The sequence below is a fragment of the Hyperolius riggenbachi genome, chromosome 7 (genome assembly GCF_040937935.1).
Source record: "Hyperolius riggenbachi isolate aHypRig1 chromosome 7, aHypRig1.pri, whole genome shotgun sequence".
Lineage (NCBI taxonomy): Eukaryota > Metazoa > Chordata > Amphibia > Anura > Hyperoliidae > Hyperolius > Hyperolius riggenbachi.
Window position 1 is genome coordinate 2,304,770 of NC_090652.1, and position 12,195 is coordinate 2,316,964.

General features: G+C 52.6%; 1 protein-coding gene across 5 annotated transcripts in view; it reads right to left on the reverse strand.

The window, feature by feature from the left end:
- UBN1 (ubinuclein 1) overlaps positions 1–12,195 on the reverse strand; it is a 118,838-nt gene that overhangs the window by 106,169 nt on the left and 474 nt on the right. The window lies entirely within an intron of this gene.

Consider the following 12,195-nt stretch of genomic DNA (forward strand, 5'->3'; position numbering starts at 1 on the left):
CCTCCTATTCTGTAAGCAGAGTTGTGCACAGAAGCACCGGCCCTGCATTCTCTCATCTTGCCCCAACCGGCTACTTTTTCACGGCACCCGGCTACATTTCCATACCACCCGGGTAGAAAAAAATTCTGGGGAGAACACTGCACACTATATACAATACATCTATACCGCCCTCCACACTGACACACTATATACAATACATCTATACCGCCCTCCACACTGACACACTATATACAATACATCTATACTGCCCTCCACACTGACACACTATATACAATACATCTATACTGCCCTCCACACTGACACACTATATACAATACATCTATACCGTCCTGCACACTGACACACTATATACAATACATCTATACCGCCCTCCACACTGACACACTATATACAATACATCTATACCGCCCTCCACACTGACACACTATATACAATAACACCTATACCGCCCTCCACACTGACACACTATATACAATACATCTATACCGCCCTCCACACTGACACACTATATACAATAACACCTATACCGCCCTCCACACTGACACACTATATACAATACATCTATACTGCCCTCCACACTGACACACTATATACAATACATCTATACCGCCCTCCACACTGACACACTATATACAATACATCTATACCGCCCTCCACACTGACACACTATATACAATAACACCTATACCGCCCTCCACACTGACACACTATATACAATACATCTATACCGCCCTCCACACTGACACACTATATACAATAACACCTATACCGCCCTCCACACTGACACACTATATACACAATACCATCTATACCACCCTCCACACTGACACACTATATACAATACATCTATACTGCCCTCCACACTGACACACTATATACAATAACACCTATACCGCCCTCCACACTGACACACTATATACACAATACCATCTATACCACCCTCCACACTGACACACTATATACAATACATCTATACCGCCCTCCACACTGACACACTATATACAATAACACCTATACCGCCCTCCACACTGACACACTATATACACAATACCATCTATACCACCCTCCACACTGACACACTATATACAATACATCTATACTGCCCTCCACACTGACACACTATATACAATACATCTATACTGCCCTCCACACTGACACACTATATACAATAACACCTATACCGCCCTCCACACTGACACACTATATACAATACATCTATACCGCCCTCCACACTGACATACTATATACAATACATCTATACTGCCCTCCACACTGACACACTATATACAATACATCTATACCGTCCTCCACACTGACACACTATATACAATACATCTATACCGCCCTCCACACTGACACACTATATACAATACATCTATACCGCCCTCCACACTGACACACTATATACAATAACACCTATACCGCCCTCCACACTGACACACTATATACAATACATCTATACCGCCCTCCACACTGACACACTATATACAATAACACCTATACCGCCCTCCACACTGACACACTATATACAATACATCTATACTGCCCTCCACACTGACACACTATATACAATACATCTATACCGCCCTCCACACTGACACACTATATACAATACATCTATACCGCCCTCCACACTGACACACTATATACAATAACACCTATACCGCCCTCCACACTGACACACTATATACAATACATCTATACCGCCCTCCACACTGACACACTATATACAATAACACCTATACCGCCCTCCACACTGACACACTATATACACAATACCATCTATACCACCCTCCACACTGACACACTATATACAATACATCTATACTGCCCTCCACACTGACACACTATATACAATAACACCTATACCGCCCTCCACACTGACACACTATATACACAATACCATCTATACCACCCTCCACACTGACACACTATATACAATACATCTATACCGCCCTCCACACTGACACACTATATACAATAACACCTATACCGCACTCCACACTGACACACTATATACACAATACCATCTATACCACCCTCCACACTGACACACTATATACAATACATCTATACTGCCCTCCACACTGACACACTATATACAATACATCTATACTGCCCTCCACACTGACACACTATATACAATAACACCTATACCGCCCTCCACACTGACACACTATATACAATACATCTATACTGCCCTCCACACTGACACACTATATACAATACATCTATACTGCCCTCACACACTGACACACTATATACAATACATCTATACTGCCCTCCACACTGACACACTATATACAATACATCTATACTGCCCTCCACACTGACACACTATATACAATACATCTATACTGCCCTCCACACTGACACACTATATACAATACATCTATACCGCCCTCCACACTGACACACTATATACAATACATCTATACCGCCCTCCACACTGACACACTATATACAATACATTTATACTGCCCTCCACACTGACACACTATATACAATACATCTATACTGCCCTCCACACTGACACACTATATACAATACATCTATACCGCCCTCCACACTGACACACTATATACAATACATCTATACCGCCCTCCACACTGACACACTATATACAATACATCTATACCGCCCTCCACACTGACACACTATATACAATAACACCTATACCGCCCTCCACACTGACACACTATATACAATAACACCTATACCGCCCTCCACACTGACACACTATATACACAATACCATCTATACCACCCTCCACACTGACACACTATATACAATACATCTATACTGCCCTCCACACTGACACACTATATACAATAACACCTATACCGCCCTCCACACTGACACACTATATACACAATACCATCTATACCACCCTCCACACTGACACACTATATACAATACATCTATACTGCCCTCCACACTGACACACTATATACAATAACACCTATACCGCCCTCCACACTGACACACTATATACAATACATCTATACTGCCCTCCACACTGACACACTATATACAATACATCTATACTGCCCTCCACACTGACACACTATATACAATAACACCTATACCGCCCTCCACACTGACACACTATATACAATAACACCTATACCGCCCTCCACACTGACACACTATATACAATACATCTATACTGCCCTCCACACTGACACACTATATACAATACATCTATACTGCCCTCCACACTGACACACTATATACAATAACACCTATACCGCCCTCCACACTGACACACTATATACAATAACACCTATACCGCCCTCACACACAATACAATAACATTTGTAAATGGCTTTTCTTCCTCACACTTGTATCTGCTCCTTTCTGGACAAGAGCTGCTCCCCAACAAGCTACCAGCAAGGCCTCTATAAATGTTTATGTGAAGGTGTTTATTCCCTGGAGAAGCTCCCATAGCAATACACAGAGTACAATCTGCAGATAGGAAACCTCAGCTTACAGCTGGGCCCGGAGTCACCAGGGACACCCACAGCAGAGAAATCATACAAGAGACCCCTTACTTTATAGCAGGCTTTCTCAGTCAGGGCTCCCCGAGTACTCTGCAGGGACATTTCCCCCATCGCGGGGAAAGTATAACAGAGCATACTATAATAAGGGGTACTGGAACAAGAAGCACTAAATTGGGGGTTAAAATCATAATGAGCGCATTAAGGGCCCTTTTCCACTTGCAATCGCTAGCGCTAAACGCTAGCGATTGCGATTCAGCAAAATCCCCGGTGATAGCGTCTGCGATTTTGCTATGCACTGCAAGGCATAGCAAAATCGCGGCAATAATTGCTCCACCGCGCGATCGCGTTTGTGTTAAAATCGAATCACGGTAGTGGAAATAACCTACCACGATTCCTACGTTATTTAGCAAACCTTAGTGATTTTAAAATCGCTAGCGATTTGCGCTTTTGCGATTCAGCAAACGCAATCGCGCTAGTGTAAAAGGGCCCTAAAGTGGATCGGAGATAAACTTTTACTCATTGCATAATTGTGTTCCTTTCATATCGTTTATTGGGCATTCCTCAAGCCAAATACTTGTTTTGTTTTAATACTCTAATTCTCTATAAACTAAACAAGCCACGCCCACAGCTTTTCAGAGAGCCTTGGCACTGTAGCAAGGGCTTATGGGAGCTCAGTCTGAGCAGGAGGAGGAGGTGTTACTAGCCAGAGATTTCAGAGGCAGAGGGGAGGAGGAGAGGAGACTGAATTTACACACAGGCAAGCTGATAGCATCTCCAGCCCTCAGCCTGTGACAATGTGACAAACAGAACATGGCTGCCCTCACTGTATCACAGGAATAAATAATCATAAACTTTTGTAGCTGTTTGCAGCTAGATCTGCTGTGTAAACTTTAGATAAATATATAGACAAGTAACATGTTATAGTTAGTTTTTCATCTCAGATCCGCTTTAATAAAAAGCACTAGGATAATGAGGCAGTATAATGAGGGGCAGAGTAAAAGGGGGAAGTGACATAAACGGACACACACACTTTTAAAGCCTCCTGAAAAATATTTGCAGGGCTTACTTAAGATCCTAAATTTGCAGGGCTTCTCCAGGCTAGAAAGGGCTGCTTTATACCAATAACATTTGACACACAGATTGCTTCATGTGGCTAATTCTTTCTGCCCCTAACTAGCCCGACAATGGCCATAACCCAGCCTGACGCCAGCCTCACTGCCACTATTCCCCCTGCATTCAAACCCACCACCAGCCTTGTGAGATTTAAAGTGGAGCTGAACTCTTGCACAGGACAGAATGAAAACAGAGAAATGCTCCCTGTATGTATTTAGAGAGCCTGTCTAATTCCCCCTCCTCTGTGACTAAGCACTACTGTAATCTGATCACTCAGCGGTGTCAGCTTAGGAACCTTAGCAGAGCAGCTAATTTGTAAACACAGGATGTTAACCATATAATCTGCTTCCATAAAAGGAGGAAGTAGGCACACTGCAAAAAGTTTTTGTGTAAAGGTTATCTTTTACAGCAGAGATGAAGTGTGAAGTCCTGGGCCAGGGACAGGTGGTTAAGCTGCTCATCTGTTGGGCAGTTCAGCCTCCCGGCCACAAGTGCCGCCTGGCTGCAATCACATCCAGCCAAATGGCTGTGTTTGGTAACACCTGGTCACATTTGACACGCAGCACTTCACCTGGTATGTAAGCGTGGCGACTGCTGTGCTCAGATGGAACTCCACGCGGGGACGCCTGTGCTGAGCGCTAGCAAACACCCGGCCAGTGACCAGGATCCGCTGACATGTGGTGAGTTCACTGCCATCAGCTGCTCACAGAACAGAGGCCTCACATGACCACAACACACGCCGTGGCAGAACTGAAGCCTCACATGAACACAACACACGCCGTGGCAGAACTGAGGCCTCACATGACCACAACACATGCCGTGGCAGAACAGAGGCCTCACGTGACCACAACACACGCCGTGGCAGAACAGAGGCCTCACATGAACACAACACACGCCGTGGCAGAACAGAGGCCTCACGTGACCACAACACACGCCGTGGCAGAACTGAAGCCTCACATGAACACAACACACGCCGTGGCAGAACTGAGGCCTCACATGACCACAACACATGCCGTGGCAGAACAGAGGCCTCACGTGACCACAACACACGCCGTGGCAGAACAGAGGCCTCACATGAACACAACACACGCCGTGGCAGAACAGAGGCCTCACGTGACCACAACACACGCCGTGGCAGAACAGAGGCCTTATGTGACCACAACACACGCCGTGGCAGAACTGAGGCCTCACATGAACACAACACACGCCGTGGCAGAACTGAGGCCTCACATGAACACAACACACGCCGTGGCAGAACTGAGGCCTCACATGAACACAACACACGACGTGGCAGAACTGAGGCCTCACATGAACACAACACACGCCGTGGCAGAACAGAGGCCTCACATGAACACAACACACGCCGTGGCAGAACTGAGGCCTCACATGAACACAACACACGCCGTGGCAGAACTGAGGCCTCACATGAACACAACACACGACGTGGCAGAACTGAGGCCTCACATGAACACAACACACGCCGTGGCAGAACAGAGGCCTCACGTGACCACAACACACGCCGTGGCAGAACTGAGGCCTCACATGAACACAACACACGCCGTGGCAGAAAAGAGGTCTCAAGTGACCACAACACACGCCGTGGCAGAACAGAGGCCTCACATGAACACAACACACGCCGTGGCAGAACAGAGGCCTCACATGAACACAACACACGCCGTGGCAGAACTGAGGCCTCACATGAACACAACACACGCCGTGGCAGAACAGAGGCCTCACGTGACCACAACACACGCCGTGGCAGAACAGAGGCCTCACGTGACCACAACACACGCCGTGGCAGAACAGAGGCCTCACGTGACCACAACACACGCCGTGGCAGAACAGAGGCCTCACATGACCACAACACACGCCGTGGCAGAAAAGAGGTCTCAAGTGACCACAACACACGCCGTGGCAGAACAGAGGCCTCACGTGACCACAACACACGCCGTGGCAGAACAAAGGCCTCACGTGACCACAAAGCACGCCCTGGCAGAACAGAGGCCTCACATGACCACAATACACGACGTGGAAGAACAGAGGTCTAAAGTGACCACAACGCATGCCGTGGCAGAACAGAGGCCTCACATGACCACAACACATGCCGTGGCAGAACAGAGGCCTCACATGACCACAACACATGCCGTGGCAGAACAGAGGCCTCATGTGACCACAACACACGCCGTGGCAGAACAGAGGCCTCACGTGACCACAAAGCACGCCCTGGCAGAACAGAGGCCTCACATGACCACAATACACGACGTGGAAGAACAGAGGTCTAAAGTGACCACAACGCATGCCGTGGCAGAACAGAGGCCTCACATGACCACAACACATGCCGTGGCAGAACAGAGGCCTCACATGACCACAAAGCACGCCTTGGCAGAACAGAGGCCTCACATGACCACAATACACGACGTGGAAGAACAGAGGTCTAAAGTGACCACAACACACGCCGTGGCAGAACAGAGGCCTCACATGACCACAACACACGCCATGGCAGAAGAGAGGTCTCACGTGACCACAAAGCACGCCCTGGCAGAACAGAGGCCTCACATGACCAAAACACACGCCGTGGCAGAACAGAGGCCTCACATGACCAAAACACATGCCGTGGCAGAACAGAGGCCTTATGTGACCACAACACACGCCATGGCAGAACCGAGGCCTCACGTGACCACAAAGCACGCCCTGGCAGAACAGAGGCCTCACATGACCAAAACACACGCCATGGCAGAACAGAGGCCTCACATGACCAAAACACATGCCGTGGCAGAACAGAGGCCTTATGTGACCACAACACACGCCATGGCAGAACCGAGGCCTCACGTGACCACAAAGCATGCCATGGCAGAACAGAGGCCTCACATGACCAAAACACACCGTGGCAGAACAGAGGCCTCACATGACCACAACACACGCCCTGGCAGAACAGAGGCCTCATGTGACCACAACACACGCCATGGCAGAACAGAGGCCTCACGTGACCACAACACACGCCATGGCAGAACAGAGGCCTCATGTGACCACAACGCTCGCCATGGCAGAACAGAGGCCTCACGTGACCAAAACACACCGTGGCAGAACAGAGGCCTCACGTGACCACAACGCACACCGTGGCAGAACAGAGGCCTCACGTGACCACAACACACGCCATGGCAGAACAGAGGCCTCACGTGACCACAACACACGCCGTGGCAGAACTGAGGCCTCATGTGACCACAACGCTCGCCATGGCAGAACAGAGGCCTCACGTGACCACAACGCTCGCCGTGGCAGAACAGAGGCCTTATGTGACCACAACACACGCCGTGGCAGAACAGAGGCCTTATGTGACCACAAAGCACGCCGTGGCAGAACAGAGGCCTCACGTGACCACAACGCTCACCGTGGCAGAACAGAGGCCTTATGTGACCACAACACACGCCGTGGCAGAACAGAGGCCTTATGTGACCACAAAGCACGCCGTGGCAGAACAGAGGCCTTATGTGACCACAACACACGCCGTGGCAGAACAGAGGTCTCACGTGACCACAACACACGCCGTGGCAGAACAGAGGCCTCACGTGACCACAACACACGCCGTGGCAGAACAGAGGCCTCACGTGACCACAAAGCACGCCGTGGCAGAACAGAGGCCTCATGTGACCACAACGCACGCCGTGGCAGAACAGCGGCCTCACATGACCACAACACACGCCGTGGCAGAACAGAGGTCTCACATGACCACAACGCACGCCGTGGCAGAACAGAGGCCTCACGTGACCAGAACGCTCGCCGTGGCAGAACAGAGGCCTTATGTGACCACAACGCACGCCGTGGCAGAACAGAGGCCTCACGTGACCACAACACACACCGTGGCAGAACAGAGGCCTCACGTGACCACAACACACGCCGTGGCAGAACAGAGGCCTCACGTGACCACAACGCACGCCGTGGCAGAACAGAGGCCTCACATGACCACAACGCACGCCGTGGCAGAACAGAGGCCTCACGTGACCACAACGCTCGCCGTGGCAGAACAGAGGCCTCACGTGACCACAACGCTCGCCGTGGCAGAACAGAGGCCTTATGTGACCACAACGCTCGCCGTGGCAGAACAGAGGCCTTATGTGACCACAAAGCACGCCGTGGCAGAACAGAGGCCTTATGTGACCACAACGCTCGCCGTGGCAGAACAGAGGCCTTATGTGACCACAAAGCACGCCGTGGCAGAAGAGAGGCCTCACATGACCACAACGCACACCATGGCAGAACAGAGGCCTTATGTGACCACAACGCTCGCCGTGGCAGAACAGAGGCCTCACATGACCACAACACACGCCGTGGCAGAACTGAGGCCTCACATGACCACAACGCACGCCGTGGCAGAACAGAGGCCTCACGTGACCACAAAGCACGCCGTGGCAGAACAGAGGCCTTATGTCACCACAACACACGCCGTGGCAGAACAGAGGCCTTATGTGACCACAATGCACGCCGTGGCAGAACAGAGGCCTTATGTGACCACAATGCACGCCGTGGCAGAACAGAGGCCTCACGTGACCACAACACACACCGTGGCAGAACAGAGGCCTCACGTGACCACAACAAACGCCGTGGCAGAACAGAGGCCTCACGTGACCACAACGCACGCCGTGGCAGAACAGAGGCCTCACATGACCACAATACACGCCGTGGCACTGGAATCTGACATGTATCGCGTTTATGCTGCATGATTTAGAATAAATCTTCTTGTGGTTAGCATTTTGCATTTTCTGTCCTTTGGAGGCAGGTGGTGGATGGCTTGCTCTAGGTGGTGTGAGCCCTGGAGTGAGTTGTCTGTGCCTGTCCTCCCCCCCCCCCCTTCTGGAGTGCTGTATGTGAGCCAGCCCTGAGCCCTATAGCTCAGGGTGACCCATACGTCACTCCTTTCCCATGCAGTGCCCCCAAGTTAATGCGCAGTAGCAGAACGCAATGGACGTTAAGGTAAGTGCCTGTTTTTAATTTTGGGAGGCGGGTGCGGATGGCTCTCCCCGGCACTGGCCACGCTTGGGGGGGTCGTCTGCGCCACCCAGCCTCCCCCTCCGGGGTGTCGCTGTGGTCCCTAGGCAGTGAGAGAGCCTGGGGCCCTGCAGCCCCCCCGGTTGTATGGGGGCATTGGGAAGCCTCCCTGTGGCGCTCCTGGATAGTGCTATATAGCATGAACTAATTCCCGCAGGGCAACCGCTTCGCGGTATTAGTTTTTGACCCTGCAAAGTTTGGCATGCGAAAGCAAATGCAATTTTGCATGAGCAATGCCTCATGATAAGCCTATTTAGCCAGATTTGCACAGCCAGACTTGTAAGGGTTAAGCTTGGTGTTGAGCACGCATAAAACTTCTTGTGGTTAGCATGATTTAGCATTAGACAGCCTTTAGCATCTTTCCACGTGACGCTTACATTCCCAATCACAATTATTGCATCGCAGTCCAGAGGATCACAAATCATGCAGAATTTACATGCGAGAAACACAATCACACAACGCCGACATGGAGGGACCAGTGTGCCCCCGGCCTCAGTGCTGTACTGGGGGAGGGGAACTGCTGCACTAACAGCTGCCACCAGTCCTTCCAGGAACCACAGGGATGGGAGGAGCCGGAGGGATCCCCGGGGATGGGAGGAGCCGGAGGTACCCCCAGGGATGGGAGGAGCCGGAGGGACCCCCGGGGATGGGAGGAGGGACAAGTGGGCCCCCCGGCCTCACTGCTGTGCTGGGGGAAGGGAACTGCTGCACTAACAGCTGCCACCAGTCCTTCCAGGAACCACAGGGATGGGAGGAGCCGGAGGGATCCCCGGGGATGGGAGGAGCCGGAGGTACCCCCAGGGATGGGAGGAGCCGGAGGGACCCCCGGGGATGGGAGGAGCCGGGGGACCCCCGGGGATGGGAGGAGGGACAAGTGGGCCCCCCGGCGTCAGTGCTGTGCTGGGGGGAGGGGAACTGCTGCACTAACAGCTGCCACCAGAGTACATTTGAAATCGGCGCCGGTAGACTTGGGCGCAGGATACAGCGGTATACGGCTGATCCTGCTTCTGCACAAGGCCAGGCCGATTTAATTACTATTCCCCCTCCAGGCCGCCATGGATAGTGGGGGAATGAAATAATTCGGCTTCCAGCGATTGCTGGAGGCCAAAATAATATGTTTTTAAGCAACTTCAGCTCAGTCTTCTGACAGCGCCGACGTTACTCACTCTCACTGAGCGCTTCAATAGGAATGATTCCTATTGAAGTCTATGGAGGCGCCGGCTGCGCCCAAATCTAGCAGCGCTGAAAAGCACTGCTCCGCTGCCACCAGTCCTTCCAGGAACCACAGGGATTGGAAGAGCCACCACCAGGGATGGGAGGAGCCACCACCAGGGATAGGAGGCGCCGGAGGGACCCTCAGGAATGGAAGGAGCCAGGGGGATGGGAGGAGCCACCACCAGGGATGGGAGGAGCCACCACCAGGGATGGGAGGAGCCACATCCAGGGATAGGAGGCGCCGGAGGGACCCCAGGGATGGGAGGAGCCAGAGGGATGAGAGGAGCCACCACCAGGGATAGGAGGAGCCAGAGGGATGGGAGGAGCCACCCCAGGGATGGGAGGAGCCACCACCAGGGATAGGAGGCACCGAAGGGACCCCCAAGGATGGGAGGAGCCAGAGGGATGGGAGGAGCCACCACAAGGATGGGAGGAACCACCCCAGGGATGGGAGGAGCCACCACCAGGGATGGGAGGAGCCGGAGGGACCCCCAGGGATGGGAGGAGCGAGAGAGATGGGAGAAGCCACCCTGGGAATGGGAGGAGCCAGAGGGATGGGAGGAGCCACCAGGGATAGGAGGCGTCGGAGGGACCGCCAGGGATGGGAGGAGCCACCCTGGGGATGGGAGGAGCCAGAGGGATGGGAGGAGCCACCACCAGGGATAGGAGGCGCCGGAGGGACCCCCAGGAATGGAAGGAGCCAGGGGATGGGAGGAACCACCACCAGGGATCGGAGGAGCCAGAGGGATGGGAGGAGCCACCACCAGGGATGGGAGGAGCCACATCCAGGGATAGGAGGCGCCGGAGGGACCCCAGGGATGGGAGGAGCCAGAGAGATGAGAGGAGCCACCACCAGGGATAGGAGGAGCCAGAGGGATGGGAGGAGCCACCCCAGGGATGGGAGGAGCCACCACCAGGGATAGGAGGCACCGAAGGGACCCCCAAGGATGGGAGGAGCCAGAGGGATGGGAGGAGCCACCACAAGGATGGGAGGAACCACCCCAGGGATGGGAGGAGCCACCACCAGGGATGGGAGGAGCCGGAGGGACCCCCAGGGATGGGAGGAGCGAGAGAGATGGGAGAAGCCACCCTGGGAATGGGAGGAGCCATCCCAGGGATGGGAGGAGCTACAGGGACCCCCAGGAGTGGGAGGAGCCACAGGGACCCAAAGGAATGGGAGGAGCCACAGGGACCCCCCCCAGGAATGGGAGGAGCCACAGGGACCCCCAGGAATGGGAGGAGCCCGGAGGAACCCCCAGGAATGGGAGGAGCCCGGAGGGACCCCCAGGAATGGGAGGAGCCACAGGGTCCCCCAGGAATG